The 21,266-nt window shown below is 43.3% G+C and overlaps 1 protein-coding gene across 1 annotated transcript in view; it reads left to right on the plus strand.

Moving 5' to 3' along the window:
• Positions 1-20,283, plus strand: part of meis2b (Meis homeobox 2b) — a 56,805-nt gene extending 36,522 nt beyond the window's left edge. The window contains exon 15 of the mRNA XM_075458655.1: positions 19,888-20,283. The gene's annotated coding sequence lies outside the window, so the exon portion shown is untranslated. The remainder of the gene's footprint in view (positions 1-19,887) is intronic.
• Positions 20,284-21,266: the final 983 nt, after the last annotated feature.

Genomic DNA, 21,266 nt, shown 5'->3' on the forward strand with positions numbered 1-21,266 from the left:
AGCAATTTTTCATTTGCACTGTATCTTATGGCAAGGCAAGGCAAGGCAAGGCAAGGCAAGGCATCTTTATTTATATAGCGCATTTCATACCACAGGCAACTCAATGTGCTTTACATAAAGACAAGGCATTTAAAAGAACAGCATAAAGCAGCAATTTAAAGAGAAAAAAAATAGAATAAAAATTTAAAACACAGTTAAAAGCAATCAAAGAAGAGGGGAAAAAGAAAGATATAAACTCAACCATACGCACACCGAAAGAGAAATGTTTTTAACCTGGATTTAAAAGTGCTTACAGTTGTGGCTGATTTCAGTTCTGCTGGTAGTTTGTTCCAGTTGTGTGCAGCATAACAGCTAAAAGCTGCTTCACCGTGTCTAGTCTGAACTCTGGGCTCGACTATCTGACCTGAGTCAGCAGATCTCAGAGCTCTGCTGGGTTTATACTCTACCAGCACGTCATTCATGTATTCTGGACCTAAACCATTCTGTGATTTGTAGACGAGTAGCAGAACTTTAAAATCTATTCTGTATCTGACCGGGAGCCAATGTAAAGACCTGAGAACTGGGGTGATGTGATCTCTTTGTTCTGGTTAAATCTCGGGCTGCAGCGTTCTGAATGAGCTGCAGCTGTTTGAGACTCTTTTGGGGGAGTCCAGTCAGAAGACCGTTACAGTAATCAAGTCTGCTGGAGATGAAAGCATGAATCAGCTTCTCCTGATCTGTTTGGGACATGAAAGCCTTAATTCTGGATATGTTCTTAAGTTGATAAAAGGCTGATTTGGTGACTGATTTGATATGATAGTTGAAGGTCAGGTCTGAGTCTATCAGCAAGCCGAGGTTCCGGACTTGGTCTTTAGTTTCTAGAGACAGTGACTCAAGATGTTTACTGACAGCAAACCTCTTCTCTTTGTTGCCAAACACAATGACCTCAGTTTTTTCTTGATTTAACTGAAGGAAATTTTGGTTCATCCACTTTTTGACTTGCTCTAAGCAGTCGCACAATGACTCTATAGGACTGCAGTCACCTGGAGACAGTGCGAGATTTATCTGTGTGTCATCTGCATAGCTGTGGTAGTTGACTTTAGAGTTCTTCAGAATTTGACCCAGAGGCAGCATGTATAGAGTGAACAGAAGGGGTCCAAGAACTGACCCCTTATACTCAGGACATGTCTTTCTTGTCCTCACTAGTGGGCACAGGTTTAATCCTAGTGCCCAATTCATAATTTTTTATTATGTCCCCCAAACCAAAACATAAACAACCAAATAAAATCATAAAATAAAATATCCATCCATCCATCCATTTTCTATACCGCTGAATCCGTCGGTCGGGGCGCGGGGGGGCTGGAGCCTATCCCAGCGGTCAATGGGCGAGAGGCAGGGTACACCCTCGACAGGCCGCCAGTCCATCACAGGGCCACACAGAGACAAACGAGACAAACAACCATACACGCTCACACTATAAAATAAAATAAAATAAAATATCCATCCATCCATCCATTATCTTCCGCTGCTTCGGGGGTCGGGTCGTGGGGACAGCAGCTTGAGCAAAGAGACCCAGACGTCCCTGTCCCCGGCCACTTCCTCCAGCTCTTCTGGGGGGACCCCGAGGCGTTCCCAGGCCAGCCGAGAGACATAGTCTCTCTAACGTGTCCTGGGTCTTCCCCGGGGTCTCCTCCCAGTGGGACGGGCCCGGAACACCTCACCAGGGAGGCGTCCAGGAGGCATCCTAACCAGATGCCCGAGCCACCTCATCTGACTCCTCCCGATGCGGAGGAGCAGCGGTTCTAATCCGAGCCCCTCCAGGATGACCGAACTTCTCACCCTATCTCTAAGGGAGAGCCCAGACACCCTGCGGAGGAAACTCATTTCGGCCGCTTGTATTCGCGATCTCGTTCTTTCGGTCAATACCCACAGCTCGTGACCATAGGTGAGGGTAGGAACATAGATTGACCGGTAAATCGAGAGCTTCGCCTTCTGGCTCAGCTCCTTCACCACGACAGGCCGGTGCAGAGTTACGGACGCCGCACCAATCCGCCTGTCAATCTCCTGCTCCATTCGTCCCCCACTCAAGAACAAGACCCCGAGATACTTAAACTCCTCCACTTGGGGAAGGATCTCATTCCCGACCCGGAGAGGGCATTCCACCCTTTTCCGACCGAAGACCATGGTCTCAGATTTGGAGGTGCTGATTCTCATCCCAGCCGCTTCACACTCGGCTGCGAACCGCTCCAGTGAGAGCTGAAGGTCACGGCCCGACGACGCTAACAGAACCACATCATCCGCAAAGAGCAGAGACCCGATTCTGAGGTCGCCAAAACGGACCCCCTCGACACCCTGGCTGCGCCTAGAAATTCTGTCCATAAAAATTATGAACAGAATCAGTGACAAAGGGCAGCCCTGACGGAGTCCAACCCTCACAGGAAACATGTCCGACTTACTGCCGGCAATGCGGACCAAACTCTGACACCGGTCATACAGAGACCGAACAGCCCATATCAAGGAGTCCGACACTCCATACTCCCGGAGCACCCCCCACAAGAGTCCCCGAGGGACACGGTCGAACGCCTTCTCCAAGTCCACAAAACACATGCAGACCGGTTGGGCGAACTCCCATGCACCCTCCAGGATCCTGCGGAGGGTATAGAGCTGGTCCACTGTTCCACGGCCAGGACGAAAACCTCCTGAATCCGAGATTCGACTATCCGGCGGATCCTCCTCTCCAGTACCCCCGAATAGACCCCTATAGTTGGAACACACCCTCCGGTCCCCCTTTTTAAAGAGGGGGACCACCACCCCGATCTGCCAGTCCAGAGGCACTGCCCCTGATGTCCACGCGATGCTGCAGAGGCGTGTCAACCAAGACAGCCCTACAACATCCAGAGCCTTGAGGAACTCAGGACGGACCTCATCCACCCCCGGGGCCTTGCCACCGAGGAGCTTTTTAACCACCTTGGCAACCTCAGCCCCAGAAATGGTTGGCCCCACGTCCGAGCTCCCCAACTCTGCTTCCTCATCGGAAGACATGTTGGTAGGATTGAGGAGGCCCTCGAAGTATTCCCCCCACCGACTCACGACGTCCCTAGTTGAAGTCAGCAGAGCCCCGCCCTCACCATACACGGTGTTGACGCTTCCCCCCCTGAGCCGCCGGATGGTGGACCAGAAACTCCTCGAGGCCGTCCGGAAATCATTCTCCATGGCCTCCCCGAACTCCTCCCAAGCCCGAGTTTTTGCCTCAGCAACCGCCGAGGCCACGTTCCGCTTGGCCTGTCGGTACCCATCAGCTGCTTCCAGAGTCCCACTAGCCAAAAAGGCCCAATAGGACTCCTTCTTCAGCTTGACGGCTTCCTTCACCACTGGTGTCCACCAGCGGGTTCGGGGGTTGCCGCCACGACAGGCAACGACCACCTTACGGCCACAGCTCCGGTTGGCCGCCTCAACAATGGAGGCACGGAACATGGCCCATTCGGGCTCAATGTCCCCCACCTCCCCGGGACATGGTTGAAGCTCTGCCGGAGGTGGGAGTTGAAACTCCTCCTTACAGGGGATTCCGCCAGCTGTTCCCAACAGACCCTCACAATACGTTTGGGCCTGCCAGGTCTGACCGGCTTCCTCCCCCACCAGCGGAGCCAACTCACCACCAGGTGGTGATCAGTTGACAGCTCCGCCCCTCTCTTCACCCGAGTGTCCAGGACATACGGCCGCAAGTCCGACGATACAACCACAAGGTCGATCATCGAGCTGCGGCCTAGGGTGTCCTGGTGCCAAGTGCACATATGGACACCCTTATGCCTGAACATGGTGTTCGTTATGGACAGTCCATGATGAGCACAGAAGTCCAACAACAAAACACCACTGATTCAGATTGAGGGGGCCGTTCCTCCCAATCACGCCCCTCCAGGTCTCACTGTCATCGCCCACATGAGCATTGAAGTCCCCCAGCAGGACGAGGGAGTCTCCCGGAGGAGCACTCTCCAGTGCCTCCTCCAGGGACTCCAAAAAGGGTGGGTACTCTGAACTGCCGTTCGGTGCATAAGCACAAACAACAGTCAGGACCTGTCCCCCCACCCTAAGGTGGAGGGAGACTACCCTCTCGTCCACCGGGGTAAACCCCAATGTACAGGCGCACAGCCGGGGGGCAATAAGTATGCCCACACCTGCTCTACGCCTCTCACCGCGGGCAACTCCAGAGAGGAAGAGAGTCCAACCCCTCTCGAGGAGGCTGGTTCCGGAGCCCAAGCCATGCGTCGAGGTGAGTCCGACTATATTCAATTCAATTCAATTCAATTCATTTTTATTTATATAGCGCCAAATACAACAAATGTCATCTCAAGGCACTTAGATAATAAAGTCCAATTCAAGCCAATTGGAATTCAATTAATTGTAATCATAATTATTCATAAAATAATTTCAAAAAACAATTTCCTAGATAAGGAAACCAACAGATTGCACTGAAAACTTTTTCTTTTTCGGTCCAATCTCCCGGCCTAAGCGTGCCTGAGGCGACTGTGGAGAGAAACGACTCCCTTTGAACAGGAAGAAACCTCTGGCAGAACCAGAACCAGGAAGGGTGGCCATCTGCCTCGACCAGCTGGGGTTTGAGAAGACAGAAAGGGGGGGAGGGGGCCGCGGCGGCACTGTAACACCATTCAAAGGATATCTGTTGGAACAAGGAAACACGAGTTAATGACCACAATAATGTCACATATACATAAAGAGAGTAAAGTGAGGAAAGGTGTGACAGATGAGGCCCCCCAGCAGTCTAGGCCTATAGCAGCTTAACTATGGGATGTTTCAGGATCACCTGAGCCATCCCTAACTATAAGCTTTATAAAAAAGGAAAGTTTTAAGCCTGGTCTTAAAAGTGGAAAGGGTGTCTGCTTCCCGGACATTTACTGGCAGCTTATTCCACAAGAGAGGGGCCTGATAACTGAAGGGTCTGCCTCCAAAACTGGCAGCTGGTTCCACAGAGCGGGGCCTGATAACTGAAGGCTCTGCCTCCCAAACTGGCAGCTGGTTCCACAGAGAGGGGCCTGATAACTGAAGGCTCTGCCTCCCAAACTGTCAGCTGGTTCCAGAGAGAGGGGCCTGATAACTGAAGGCTCTGCCTCCCATTCTACTTTTAGAAACTCTGGGAACCTCAAGTAAACCTGCAGTTTGGGAACGAAGTGCTCTGTTAGGAAAATATCTTACAATGAGATCTTTAAGATATGATGGAGCTCGGTCATTAAGAGCTTTATATGTAAGGAGAAGAATCTTAAATTCTATTCTGAATTTAACAGGGAGCCAATGAAGAGAAGCTAAAACTGGAGAAATATGATCTCTCCTGTTAGTTCTCATCAGAACTCTGGCTGCAGCATTTTGGATCAGCTGGAGGCTTTTCAGAGAATATGTGGGACAGCCCAATAATAAAGAATTACAGCAGTCCAATCCTGAAGTAACAAATGCATGGAGCAGTTTTTCTGCATCACTCTGAGACAAGATGTTCCTGATTTTAACAATATTACGAAGATGAAAGAAGGCAGTCCTAGAAACCTGTTTTATATGCGAGTCAAATGATAAATTCTGGTCAAAAATAACTCCAAGGTTCCTATATCTAGCCGGAACCGCTCAGCCTCGCGCACCAGCTCAGGCTCCTTCTCCAGCAGAGAGGTGACGTTCCACATCCCAAGAGCCAGCTTCAGTAGCCGAGGATCAGACCGCCAAGGTCTCCACCCAGCTCACAATGCACCTGACCCCCTTGGCCCCTCCCACGGGTGGTGAGCCTGTCGGAAGGGTAAAGTAAAATTTAAAAAAAACAAAAGAAAACAACTGGCCAGTTGACATAACCCTTGTGTGCTCATATAACTCAATGCTGTGCAGCATTACTGCAGAATTCAGTACCATCAATTTCCTTATGCTGTGGAAAAAACTTCAAATCATTTAGAGAACACATCACCACAGAGACACAACATAAGACAACACATAACAAAGACAAAAGAAGACAAAAACACACACAGAATTTTGTTGGGAAAACTTGAGAAGCAATTAATTGCCAAACTCCTCCACTGCAGTTTCTGCTCCTGTGTTGCTCTCTGCTGCAGGACAGAAATGTTTGTGGTTAGATCTTATCTTGGGAGCAGCACAGCATCAAGAAAGCAGACATTTCTTCTCAATGACTAACTGATTGACCTGTTTAGGATAAATATTGTCTATAAGATAAAATTTCAGCATAATCAGCTTAATTCTCACTTGTTACTTGCTACTAAGTTTTCTTAAATTCTTACCAGTGGCTGTGGTACTACAGTCTAGTCTTCAACGCAGTGTTTTCTTACTGTTTTCATCGTCAGTGGTCTGTTCAGAGTTTTAGTCCCAGTGATGCAGTCTTTGTCAGTAGGTGAGGTTCCTCAGTCAGTGTTCTTTCGGTGGGATCTGGAGCATCAGTACAGCGAGTCTTGTGGCTCCAGTTACTCAGTCTGTCTCCTATCAACCATACCTTTACACAATCCGATGTAGCTGCAGCTACCTTGTTTGGTCCCGTCCACAGAGGAGAGGACCAGTCACGTTTGTTGACTTTCTTTAGGACCCAGTTTCCTACTTCAACAGGTGAAGTATGGCGGTCCTGTTCCTTAGTGAGCATTTCTGTAACCTGTTGAGATATACTCATCACCGTGTTATTCAGTTGTTTCACTTATTCACAGTTTTCATACTGTGGTAGAACAGGGGGTGAGCCTGTTGGTGCAGTAGCAAATGGACAGAGTATTTTCTCCCTGCCCAGGCCTCATGTGGGACAACCTGACAACATTCATGGTGGCATCTGGAGTAAATCTCAGGTTAATTAACATCATAGGGAGAGCTTCAGCCCAAGTTAACTTTGTGTCTGCACAGAGTTTGTTGGGCCTTTTTGATGGTTCCTATTTGCTCTTTTCACTCGTCCTTGTGAAGCTGGGTGATAGACTTCACCGAGCTTATGTCCAGTTCCAAACATCTGTTCCATTTCTCTTAGTTCTTCATAAGAGAAGTGAGCACCATTGTCTGATCTTATCACTTCTGGTACCCCAAATATTGGAATAATTTCTCTTGTAATCCATTTAATGACTTATTTCTCTTTTTCATTGTCTTGCCTTCCAGTTGGAGCAGCTGCTTGATGTTGATGTAGGTGTTTAACAGGGCGCCGGCTGAGCTCACAAAAACTTTTCTTATAAACGGATTAATCTTCCTTTTCCAATCAGAGCGGCTCAGACCTCTAATTATTTAAAATGTTCTAAAATTCTCAGTTTGTTACTATGGTTGAGTGGCATCTCTTTAACTGTAAACAGAATTTTATTTCTATTTCACCCATTCTATCCAATGCTATACTGTTTAATTCAGTTATCATTTATCTGCAGGGTTACAAACTGCTAATCGTGTTGATATATTGTTTCTCTTGTAAGGCTCTCTGGAAACTGTGGCTGTTTTTGAATGCGTACTGCAGCTGTAGTTTTCCTCTTTAAGAAAGCTATTGGTGATATCTGACTCCTGTAACGCCTTTTATTGTTGTGTTTTTGTTAATATTCTAATAATCTAACTTATTTTAAACCTCTCTATAAAGCACTTTGCTGCTTTGTTAAGAGAGCATTTTAATTGTTTCATCTATCTGCTGCAGTTAAATAGTTAAATGGTATATGGATATTGATAACTATTACCTCAGAATTGGTGAAAAGAGGCAAAGGAGAACTTTTTAGATCAGCTAAATTTTTGGAGTTATGTTAATATGATCTCTAAAATAATAATGGCTAACCTTTACTGCTTTAAGATGATAACCGGCTGTTTGACATCTGACTGTCTGGCCTTGCTGTTAAATCCTGATTGTTCAACCTATGTCACATGGTCTGACTGTCTGTTTGTATATTTATTTATTAGTCTGTTATTCTGTCTTGTCTGCATATGTACGTCTTGCGTGTTTTCTGTATGTGCTGTTTGTGCTATACTGTATGTTGCTTCCAAGTACAAGACAAATTCCCTTTGGGGCAATAAAGGTTTATCTTATCTGATCTCAGTCCTGCTTCAGGTGGAAGTCATAAAGTCTCACTTTGTAGAACATTTGTTTTTGTTCTAACAGCTTTTTCAATCAAAGGAGGAAATATTCTGAACGCTCTGCTTGTGTAAATCTTATTTCAGCAACAACTTGTATGAATGTCTTGTTTTCCTGGATTTATTTTGGACAGTTTATTGCTTCTTATCTCTTCACTATGATTCTTGCATTGAAAAGCTGTTTTCAGTTTATCTAAGTACTTTGGTATCTCTCCTAATCATATTCATGTTAAAATAAATAGATGAGGTAATAATAATTGCTCTAGTATAAAACTAAACATCCATTATCATCGTAAACTCTTCAACTAAATAACTATATGTAGTTCTTGTACTCTTAAAGTACCGGCCAATGATCACTCAGAGTCTGTAGATAAACGTATTGTTTGGAATGTCCTCGCTCTCAGGCTGAATCAGAGAAGAAGAAGCAGGGTTGACATGAGACACTCTTAGGGTGATGGTATTTTATGACAAAGACAACAACTAATAACATTATGGAGCAGCTTGGAGGTTATCAGTTATCTGAAAAAGTGTTTGGAGCTTTTAATCTGTGTGATTCATTATTTACTGTGATGCTGCTGCACAGCTAATCTTTAGTTAGAAACCTCAGGCCAAGCCTCCGACTCTGTTGATTTTTTCTTTTTCTCTCATGTAGGTCTCTTATTAGTGACGGCAAAGTTGATGCTGGAAAAAAAATTAATTTCTGTCAATGAACCTTTGGGAAAAAAATGTTACTTTGATCCTAGGTTAATTTGGCTTGTTGCTCTTAGTTGTGATTTTACCACTTGTGCTTGCAGGGAAATTAATTCCTCTTTTTTGCATCTCTCTCGTCCAATCTAAAAACCTATCAGTCCCCTTTTTTTCTTCTTCCTTTGGGACCTTTTTCTTCCATCTAGTCAAGGTGTCAAATAGTACTGACCCCAAAGAGCCGGGTTCACATGTTTTCCACTCATTGTTTGTGACATATTTAAATATTATTACACATGTTAGTCAGAATGGGTGAAGGGCTCAGTGCCCGAGTAGTAGGACCCGTATCAAGAAGCTTCTACACAGGGTCTAAAACTCCTGTGCGCTTGATTCGCTCGGGGTCATTTCCCAGTCCACACACTCGTTTTACTTCACCAATTTCTGAAACACCCTATCTTACTTCCCCCCTTTTTCTATTCCAACCCCAATATGCACAAACCACTTGAGATCTGTATTCTGTCACAGCAAAAATCTCTTCAAATGGCGAACCACCCCCACATTTTCATTAAAAATAACAAACTCTTGCCCTGTGTCCTTTATGATTTGTCAGTCTGACCACCGTCGTGGATTAGTTTACCGACCCTTCCCATGAGGATTAACACTTTATTTTTCTAGTCTAACCACTGAGCTGTGGATGTTTTTACGGACTCTTCCCATGAGGATAACAATTTCGAAGATAACCTCTCACACGGTTTCTTTTATTTGTTCGAATTGAACTTTTTGCAGGACACTCATGTTCTTTCCCTATGTGAGAATATGTGTTTTTATACTTTACGTGTGACCCCTCAATAAAACAAACAAACAGTAAATTTATGCTTTGATTTTTACTGATCAGGGGACATCTTAATTCAGACAACTTAATTTAGCTTGTCCAATGTGCAGAAATTTCACATATATTCATATATAAGAGGTTTTCTGCGCACCTTTTTTTCTCGGGCGCCTCGAATTGTCTGAACAAAGTGACCCCCTCAATCAGCTCCGGCAGTCCTCCCTCGGAGTCAGTCCAATTCACGTGGTCACAGCACCAGCTGTTAGCCCAATTCTTTTATTGAAAGCCCAAGAACCAGTTGGAGTAGTCTTAAGTTAAACAAAGTATTTATTGGAGGTCACAGGTCAAGTATCAGCGCTGGACTTGGAGAGACAGAGTTCTCGCATGAAATCCGTCCGACCAAGTCCCGAGATCTGGAAACATTTCATATTTATGTTCACCCTTATCTCAGAGGTTGTACCTACACTTGACAACGCATCATTGAATATTTACTCATGATGTGAGCAGGCCATCCACCGTCTTCGTCATGTTCTTTGGATGTGAGAAGCGATGTGTGTGTGAGTGTTGTTTCAGGCGTGCATCTACTGCACCAGACCTATCTGTCCTAAGAGACGTTTTATCTGACCCAGTTATTTTATCCCGCTACGTCATCTTAAAGTGTTGGACATACATTGTGTTTGTATGAGCAGAGTGTAAACGTACAAACTAGGAACATAGATTATCTAGTGAACTACAGAATATGAATACATAAAGTTTACGAATAAACCCAATTTATAACAATATCCAACATCTGAAACTGTCGCCAAGTGAAACTATTACGTCCTTTGATGTGACCTCACTTTTTACCTGCATACCGCATTATCAGCAGCAGTGGAGACTGTTGGGAAATGGCTGCAGCAAGATGACTCACTGAATGACAGAAACAACTTCACTCCTGATCAGATCTGTGTCCTGTTGAACCTCTGCCTCTCCACCACCTATTTTAAATACAATGAGTGTTTCTACAGACAGAAGAACAGCTGAGCCAGGGGATCTCCAGTGCCCCCAATTGTGGATAATCTTTATATGAAAGCAAAACACTGAGCTCATACAAAGGAACAGCATCAAGCCACTGGTTCAGATATGTGGACGACACCTGGGTCAAGATCAAATCTCAAGAAGTGGAGGCTTTCACAGAGCACATCAACTCGGTGGACTGCAACATCAAGTTCACGGGAGAGGATGCAAAAGACCACAAGCTGCCTTTTTTGGGCTGTGTCGTGCAGATTGAAGAGGACGGAAATCTTAACACAGAGGTTTACAGGAAACCAACACATACTGACCAGTACCTGCTTTTCAACTCACGTCACCCACTACAACACAAACTGGCTGTCATCAGAACACTACATCACTAGGCGGAGAGAGGACCTATCAAGGCTGAGGGAAAACAAAAGGAACATCAACTCCAAGAAAGCCATTCAAACCTGTGGATACCCAAACTGGGCCTTTGTCAAATCAGCAAAGACAAATGGACCAAACCAAACAGGTAGAGAAGCTAAGAAGAATAGGCACAAACATATTGCAATTCCATATGTGGCAGGAGTCTCAGAGAAAATTACAAGGATTTTCTCTAAACATGATATTCAAGTGCACCTTCAAACCCAAGAACACTCTCAGGCAGAGACTGGTTCAAACAAAGGACAAAACACCCAAACAAAACCTGGTGGTATCATGTATGCAGTGCAGTGTAGCAAGGAGTGTGCAGACCTCTATATAAGAGAGACCCAACAACGGCTCCACAAGCGCATGGCACAACATAGAAGAGCCATCTCTTCAGACCAAGACTCAGCAGTTCACCTACATCTCAAGGAAAAGGGACACTGTTTTGAGGACAGTAATGTCCACATTCTGGACAGAGAAGACAGATGGTTTGAGAGAGGAGTCAAGGTAGCCATCTATGTTAAACTGGAAAAACCATCTTTGAACAGAGGAGTTGGTCTCCGGTATCACCTTCCCAGCACCTACAGAGCAGCATTGTCTCTCCTCCCCAGGAAGTTTCATAACCATTCATACCTTGAATCCTGTGACCAAAAGTCACACTTTCAGGCAGGTAAAAAAATTCAGAGGTGATAATGACTCTAATGACATGCACATTGGTTGGTAATGTTCAGTTACAACTTGGCACTCATCTGGAGCTGAGACCTAAATAACTGTCAAACCTCATTTTAAAACAAATCAAATGAAGAAATTTTTGCATTGCATACATTATTACTGCAAAGACACAGAACGAGGCCATCAATGTGCTGTTCAAATGAGAGCAGGATGTGGTGCCTTTTTTTCCTTTAAAGAAACAAAAAGACAGAAAACTGCTCAGAACTTTCTCCTGGATATAGAAATCTGTAGCATGATCAAGTCACCACATACGTACACATGGGTATTTGTATATATGGATCCATGGAGGTAAGATCGCAGTTGTGTTGTAAAAATGATGTATTTCACTCCTTCCCACAATCATATTACACACACTAACAGAATAATGTTACCACCTAAACCCAGGAAAAGACAAAAATGCTTTTGTAAAGTGTTGTATTCTTAACTCTTAACTTAAGTGAAAAAGGTAATTTGCTGGTCTTAAACTCATGTTTTGAAGGTATGAATAGTTTGAAAGCACAGCGTGTTATATAATGAAGTTCTAAATGTGTTACCAGAACTTAAAATTCTCTTCATAGCAAGCTGTGCGCAATTTTGTCTTTTCATTAAGAAAATAATACTTGTGATGATGGAGAATAAAGTATTTTAAGGTGAGCTGCTTCGCTCTGGGATAAGTTCATTTTTTATTCTGTTCAACTGAATTTAATTTAAAAGACATTTTTCTGTTTTTCACAATAAAATGCTGTCATTTTTTTCATATCTATTCAGTGTGTGGGGAACACACTTTTTTGCCACACTTTTTTTTCTACCTCATCACTCTATTCCCTTCTTTGTCCAATTTTCTCTTATCTCCCTGGAATCGGATTTGGAATGGGGTAACACTCCCCCTCCTCCATCTCTTCCCCCTCCTGCCTGTCTCAACTCTCCACCACTGCTGACAGTTTTCAAATCAAGACGTATCGCCTGCCGGAGGCATCAGTGCACAGTGAATTTTATTTAACACCCCCTCTGCACTGCTCAATGAGCCACACTGTAATGACGCTTACATTGATTAATGGAGCTCTTTATATGTAAATAGGAACTGCATTTGCTTCCTTCTGTACACTAGGACCATATTTTAGCAGCACACACCTTCTTTCCTGTGTGATCATTCCCTCAGCTTTCTTAATGCAGTTCAAAGAGCAGATACTGATGCCTCAACTAAAAATACACAAGTTTCCTAACAGAAACTCTAAGTCTGAACAAACGCTGCCTTTATATTTTTGGATATTACTTCACCTGATTACTTGTCATTGAATAAATTGACTAGTTACAGTGATGAGTTTTTACTTCAACAATGTGAGTTGTTGTAAGCACTTATATGGAGTATCACACTAAATCTTGTCAACACTGCAGAGGGGAACAGGGCCATGTTAGTACCATGAAGGCTTTTCATGCACATTAAAATCCTAACCCGCCACACAGAGTTATTACAACATACATCAGTAAATCTGCACTGCCTTATTCTTCTCTCTGCTGTGCAATACAAGTGGCCCCAGCACATGTTTCTTATCAACACAATCCAGCTACAATCAGTCAGTCTATCACTTGTGTCTTGGAATGCAACCTTCCTCCTCATGTGCAAAAGTTGTGCATGGTCATGAAAACAACTGAAATGCAGTGACATAACAGAAGACAGAAGGGTGTGGTGGTGGCCTCTGAAACAACAGAGCAATGTGTTTTCATTCACTGCTTACTTTCACCTTCACTGGCTGTTTGGTGAGGTCACTATTCAATTCAATTCATTTTTATTTATATAGCGCCAAATACAACAAATGTCATCTAAAGGCACTTAGATAGTAAGTCCAATTCAAGCCAATTGGAATTCAATTAATTAATAATAATCATAATTCATAAAATAATCCAATTCGTTCATATAGAGCCAATTCAAAAACAATTTCCTAGCTAAGAAAACCAACAGATTGCACTGAAAACTTTTTGTTTTTCGGTCCAATCTCCCGGCCTGAGCGTGCCTGAGGCGACTGTGGAGAGAAACGACTCCCTTTGAACAGGAAGAAACCTCTGGCAGAACCAGACTCAGGAAGGGTGGCCATCCGCCTCGACCAGCTGGGGTTTGAGAAGACAGAAAGGGGGGGGGGGGGCGGCGGCACTGTAACACCATTCAAAGGATATCTGTTGGAGCAGGGAAACACGAGTTAATGACCACAATAATGTCACATATACATAAAGAGAGTAAAGTGAGGAAAGGTGTGACAGATGAGGCCCCCCAGCAGTCTAGGCCTATAGCAGCTTAACTATGGGATGTTTCAGGATTACCTGAGCCATCCCTATTCAAGGTAAACACAAGAAACTTGTGCTAACGAAAAATTAAATAATAAATAAAGGACCAGACTCAGTGAGTAATTCCCTATACTCCCTATATAGATCTGCTCCTCACACCACAACAACCATCTTTTTACAGCCACAAGCTACCTCAGCCTCTCACCAACTGCACACCAGTCACAGCGGGGTGGGGATGCAAACCCTGGTTCGGGTAGGGGGAGAAATAAAAGAGGTAAGATAAGCGGGAATGGGATTCAAACCCTGGTTCGGGTAGGGGGTAATGAAAGTATAGAGGGTGCCAGAGGTGGAGGCAGAACAAGAAACACTAGCAGATACACTATCAGATTCAACAGACCTAACTATAAGCTTTATGAAAAAGAAAAGTTTTAAGCCTGGTCTTAAAAGTGGAAAGTGTGTCTGCTTCCCGGACATTTACTGGCAGCTTATTCCACAATAGAGGGGCCTGATAACTGAAGGCTCTGCCTCCCATTCTACTTTTAGAAACTCTGGGAACCTCAAGTAAACCTGCAGTTTGGGAACGAAGTGCTCTGTTAGGAAAATATCTTACAATGAGATCTTTAAGATATGATGGAGCTCGGTCATTAAGAGCTTTATATGTAAGGAGAAGAATCTTAAATTCTATTCTGAATTTAACAGGGAGCCAATGAAGAGAAGCTAAAACTGGAGAAATATGATCTCTCCTGTTAGTTCCCATCAAAACTCTGGCTGCAGCATTTTGGATCAACTGGAGGCTTTTCAGAGAATATGTGGGACAGCCCAATAATAAAGAATTACAGTAGTCCAATCTTGAAGTAACAAATGCATGAATTAGTTTTTCTGCATCACTCTGAGACAAGATGTTCCTGATTTTAACAATATTACGAAGATGAAAGAAGGCAGTCCTAGAAACCTGTTTTATATGCGAGTCAAATGATAAGTTCTGGTCAAAAATAACTCCAAGGTTCCTCACTGTAGAACTAGAAGCCAAGGAAATACCATCTAGAGTAACTATATAGCTAGACAATTTCTCCCTGAAACGCTCAGGTCCAAAGATAACGACTTCAGTTTTGTCTGAATTTAGCAGCAGACAGTTCTGAGTCATCCAGGTCTTTATGTCTTTAAGACATGCTTGTAGTCTGACCAACCTATTGGGTTCATCTGGTTTTATAGATAAGTACAGCTGAGTATCATCAGCATAGCAATGGAAATTTATGCCATGCTGTCTAAAGGCTCTAGCATGGTTGCCGCGTCCGCTCGCGCGAGCGGTGTTGATGACGTCACAAATTCGTGCCCGCCATAGGACCCTATATAGTGGCGCAAGTCGTTGCGCGCCAGTAGTTTCAATTTTCTCCGTCACAGAGGTGGCGCTGCTACGTGAAGGTTACCTCTACTCTACAACCAGGAAAGTGGAGAAGAAAACAATGCCGCTGTCAAGAGCAGGAACACTGTCATTAATGATACTGCTGCAGTTTTCGGATCATTTTAATTTTTTAATTCAGTTAAAAGAGGTGAAGGTCTGAAGCCCCCGGCATCAACAGAGTCTCTGCCCTCTTCTTTGCCTTCACGTATCTGTCCCGTAGCTTCTTCCACACATTCTTACAGAACTCTCCCTCTTTCCCCAAAGTTCTGCCCATCTCTGTGAACCAGTTTTGGGAGTTTACGTGCTCCCTGTGCTGTTTCACTGCAGTTTCGTACAGCTGTCTGTACAAACGCACCTCCTCACTGAGCTTGGTCTCACAACAGTCCATCCGGTTCGTTGTGCTCGGCGCCGCCAAGTAACAAAAATCGACTGGTGCACGACAACGCGCTGCGCCGTCTTTTCAAGGGAAGCGCCATGCCTGAAACGTCATTTTGACGTCACGGTGCGACACCGCCGTGACAGACGCGGCAACCATGCTACCGCCTTAATAATGTTACCTAATGGAAGCATGTATAAAGTGAAAAGAATCGGTCCAAGCACAGAACCCTGGGGAACTCCATGACTTACTCTGGTGTGTGAGGAAGATTCTTCATTTACAAGAACAAACTGAAATCTATCAGATAAATATGACTTAAACCAGCCTAATGCAGTTCCTTTAATCTCAATAACATGTTCAAGTCTGTGTAATAAGATACTGTGATCGACCGTATCAAATGCAGCACTGAGATCCAACAGGACAAGCACAGACACAAGTCCGCTATCAGAGGCTAAGAGGAGATCATTGGTAACTTTCAGCAGTGCAGTTTCTGTGCTATGATGCACTCTGAATCCTGACTGAAACTCTTCAAACAGATTATTTCTGTGTAAGTGATCACAAAGCTGAGCTGCAACTATTTTTTCAAGAACTTTAGACATAAAAGGGAGATTGGATATAGGTCTATAATGAGCCAACACTTCTGAATCAAGAGTAGGTTTTTTAAGTAAAGGTTTAATTACAGCAACCTTAAAAGGCTGAGGTACATATCCTGTCAACAAAGACAGATTGATCAAATCCAATATGGAAGTGTCAATTAATGGGAAAACCTCCTTGAACAGTCTGGTTGGGATTGGGTCTAAAACACAAGTTGATGGTTTAGAAGAGACTATTGCTGTTGTTAGTTCAGAGAGATCAACTGGACAGAAGCCGTCTAAATACAAATCAGGTTCTAAAGATACTTCTAAAGCTGCTGTACTTGATGATACATCACTGATAATAGTGGGAAGGACTCCATCAATCTTCTCTCTGATAGAAACAATTTTATTAATAAAGAAGCTCATGAAATCATCACTGCTGAGAGTTAAAGGAATACCTGGCTCAACAGAGCTCGGACTCTTAGTCAGCCTGGCTACAGTGCTGAAGAGAAACCTGGGATTATTCTTATTCTCTTCTATCAATGATGAATAATAAGCAGTTCTAGCTTTAAGAAGGGCTTTCTTATACATTGTTAAACTATCTTTCCAGACTAACTGAGACTCTTCTAAATTAGAGGAACGCCACTGTCTCTCCAGCTTTCTTGCAGTCTGCTTTAAAGCACGCAGCTGTGAATTATACCAAGGAGCCAACCTCTTCTGACTGATTACCTTCCTTTTCAGAGGGGCAACATTGTCCAGTGCTGTATGCATTGAAACTATAGTGCTGTCAACAAGAGAGTCAAGTGTTGCTGGAGTAAAGTTTAGGTAGTCGTCCTCTGTCATATCTGCACATGGCAGTGAAGAAAAGGATGATGGAATTAATTCTTTAAATCTGGTTACAGCATCCTCTGATAGACACCTTCTATACGTAAATTTCTTCTCAGAAACTGTATAGTCAAGTAATGTAAACTCAAAGGTTATCAGAAAATGGTCAGATAAGACAGGGTTATGAGGGAACACTGTTAACTGTTCACTCTCAATGCCATAAGTCAGAACAAGATCAAGGGTGTGATTAAGGCAGTGAGTCGGTCTGTGAACACTCTGAGAAAATCCAATAGAGTCTAATATAGAATTAAAGTTCATATTCAGGCTGTCATTTTCAACATCTACATGAATATTAAAGTCACCCACTACAATGACTTTATCTGTACTCAGCACTAACTGGGATAAAAACTCTGAGAATTCAGACAGAAACTCAGAATAAGGGCCAGGTGGACGATACACAACAACAAACACAAGAGGTTTCTGGGATTTCCACTTTGCGTGGGAAAAACTGAGAATCAGAGATTCAAAAGAGCTCAAACTAATCTTGGGTCTGGGACTGATGAGTAACCCTGATCTGAAAATAGCTGCCACTCCTCCTCCTCTGCCTGTGGTTCCAGGAACGTGAACATTTAAACAGTCAGAGGGAGTTGATTCATTAATGCTAACATGATGCTAACATGATGCTAACATGATCCTCCTGCTGCAGCCAGGTTTCTGTAAGACAAAATATATCAATATGATGATCACAAATCAACTCATTCACTAACAGAGACTTGGAAAGGAGAGATCTGATATTCAGCAAACCACATTTAATAGTTTGATGTTTTTGTTCAGTTAAAGTTTTTGTTTTAATAATTTCTTTTTGCACAAGAGGATTTGCTCCTTTTGTGTTAATCGATTGGGGGGGTAGCAGCAGGTGGGAAGCTGCAGAGAAGTGTGTAAGACTACAACTCTGCATCCTGGTCTGAGCCCTGGGTTGTCATGTTTTAGGGTGGCAAATAAATTCATCCATATTTCTAGAAATGAGAGCAGCTCCTTCCAAAGTGGGATGGATGCCGTCTCTCCTCATCAGAACAGGTTTTCTCCAGAAAGATTGCCAATTATCTATGTAGCCCACGTTGTTTGCTGGACACCATCTAGACAACCAGCGATTGTAGGACGACATGCGGCTAAACATGTCATCACTGGTCAGATTTGGCAGGGGTCCAGAGAAAACTACGGAGTCCGACATTGTTTTGGCAAAATTACACACCGATGCAACATTAATTTTAGTGACCTCCGATTGGCGTAACCGGGTGTCATTAACGCCGACGTGAATAACTATTTTACCATATTTACGTTTATCCTTAGCCAGCAGTTTTAAATAGGATTCTATGTCGCCCGCTCTGGCCCCTGGAATGCATTTGACTATGGCCGCTGGTGTCTCTAATGCCACGTTTCTGACTATAGAGCTGCCAATTACCAGGGTTTTGTCCTCAGCGGGTGTGTCGCTGAGTGGGGAAAATCTGTTTAAAGCGTTTTGCCTGAGTTAGGGAACCAATCACAGAACGGGGGGCAGCAAGACGATGACGACGTATGCGCGACACCGAAGCTTGTAGAGTGTTAATCCAACATGGCAGCGGACACAACGTTACCGTTCGATGCAGCCTTAGAAAGTGTTTTAAGTAGCTTAGAAAACGCAAGTTTACTTTTAAAAAAGAGCAACGTTTGGCATTGAAAGATTTCATTGCCTTCTTCCTCGTCGAATTTCTGTCGCTCTACATACGTCATCTGGTATAAGTGATACAATTGGCTATGAATCGCGCGCAAAGCAGCATGGGAAGAACCAGACGCCATTTGATAGACATTCGTAGCGCCCAATAAACGGCTCTAGGCATTCGTAAACCACGCCTCAAATACAAGAAAATGCACACCTAGTTCCCAGACCACCATCTCATCGAGATGTGGACGCGTCAGCCAGGCTAGTAAATAGGATGAAGTCAGAGTTCAGGAACAGACTCAGAGTTTGTTGAACCTGCTTTGTGAAACGGACCCCTGATCTCTGATTTACATGATTACAGTAAAAATGCAAGAACAACCCCAAAATGAAGTCACCAATCATGATTTCAGCTCAGTCCACAGTTTGAACCAATTAAAGGCAGGATTGAAAAATACATCAATAAGCTAGTGCAAGAGCTCATTCTTGAATTTTTTTTGAAGCTACAGTTAATACATAAATTAAAAATAAACATAATTCAAGGTTCTACACTTTTCATCTGCATTTCATGCTTAAATTTGCATATGGAAGAAACGTTGATTAAATTGTTATAGTTACTTGTATCTGTACCATCGGTTATTCATTAGTTCATTTAATTATTTACAAACATTAAAAATAACTTTATAGAGATATTTTCTAATATTTCCTATCACTAAAATCCTGATCTGTTGAAATATTTATCACTGGCTATATCAATTTTTTTTTTTAACTGATGAGCTCATTCTAAATAAGACTAAACTATACATTTGGTGTTTACATGAGTTGCATATAGGATATTATATTCTTATTCCCATTGATTCTATGTCTGGTGGCTCAAATGTAACATCTCTCACAGAGCAGTAGTCACCTTCCTTCCTGTTCTCTGCTCAGTCTGTTGTGCAACAGCAGTGAGAGTTCTTCACTGAAGATGTACTTCCTGTTTAGTTTATAGTGGTGGGCAGTTCGTGCGTGATGATAACCTACTCTTCTCTTCTCTGTGTCCAGTGCGTCCATGGTTGGCTCAGGGATTTTCTTCCTTCGGGCTGTGCAGCTCAGAACTGCAGAGGTCAAGTCACACCATCTGTCCTTCTACACCACCTGTCCTTCTACACCCATCTGACCACTCCCACCTCACCTTGCCTCAGGAAGCACAAATCGCCATGGAAATGCTTAACCTCAGTCCAGAGGCCATGCTCCAACCTTAAAAAGTGATCCATTGTGAGCTGATATCTGCTCATGAAATAAATACGACCAAGGACTTCACAGCAGAGAGCAGCAGAATGACACGTCCTTAATCCCCTCTTAAATTGTCTTTTTGTTTCTTCTTTTCATGTCAAATTTTGGGCCTTTCCCTGAATTAGTTGTGCCCCTTCAGATGAACTTGTGCAAAAGATTTTATTAACACACGACTGTGCAATATGTGGTGACCATTACGAGGACTAGATAGTGTGCTGTGTAGCTTTGTTCTCTTTAGTTTTCTGTTTCTGTCAATCTACTGTGATCACTTGCCATTAGAAAGAGCTTCCACTTGTTTCTGTTTGTTTTCATCACGACTAAAAGAAAGATTTTCTTTCTTTTTTAAATTTTAATGTTTGAGTGTGCTCTGCATCCTCTTTTCTTACAGAAGGCTCATTAGAAGTTAGAGGACTATGAGGACTAATGATTATGCTGTTTTAAAGCACAGAGAAAACCTTTCAATTTAAAACAAAATAATGACTTCACTGAGAAAGGCAACACAGGAAAGGATAGTTTTAATGTGACCTCAGGGTTTCCGTCCTCTGACTTCAGCAAAACAACTTGGGTCTCATGCAGTCAGCTGCGGTTCAGTACCAGACGTGACTCCCGTTATTCCTGCAATGGCATCCAGAATAATTGAATCAAAGACAATCGAAGCCACCACTGAATGATCTTCTACTTTGTAAGATCTGCTTGGCCTGTAAAGTAATTCATATGTGGGGGGCTAAGCATAAATATAGGCCTCAGTGTGTGTGTATGAAAGAGAGAGAATTTCCTGAAAATGACACAAATTCCTTACACTTATGACTTTTGACTTTTCACTTCATGTTTCTGACGTTTTCCTGAGCTTAGTATCGACATCTGAATCAAAGGAGACAAGCGGTCGAGAAACGATCATCCAGAGCAGCGAGTGACTCGCCGTCAGCCCGCAACCATGGATGATAATAATAGTAATAATTATTATTATTACAGCTCTAATGATAATACGATGAAAAGCTGTTGCTGTCAGCGTCAAAACAAGCATTTTGTATTTTTATTTTTTTAAATAAACACATGAACTATAGTTTAGTGATTTTTCTGTTGAGGGGACCTACGGCCTCATATTTGTAGCAGACCTCAGTTTCAGTCAGTTTGAAATCTTTTTACTT

The sequence above is a fragment of the Odontesthes bonariensis genome, chromosome 24, assembly GCF_027942865.1.
Source record: "Odontesthes bonariensis isolate fOdoBon6 chromosome 24, fOdoBon6.hap1, whole genome shotgun sequence".
Taxonomy (NCBI): domain Eukaryota; kingdom Metazoa; phylum Chordata; class Actinopteri; order Atheriniformes; family Atherinopsidae; genus Odontesthes; species Odontesthes bonariensis.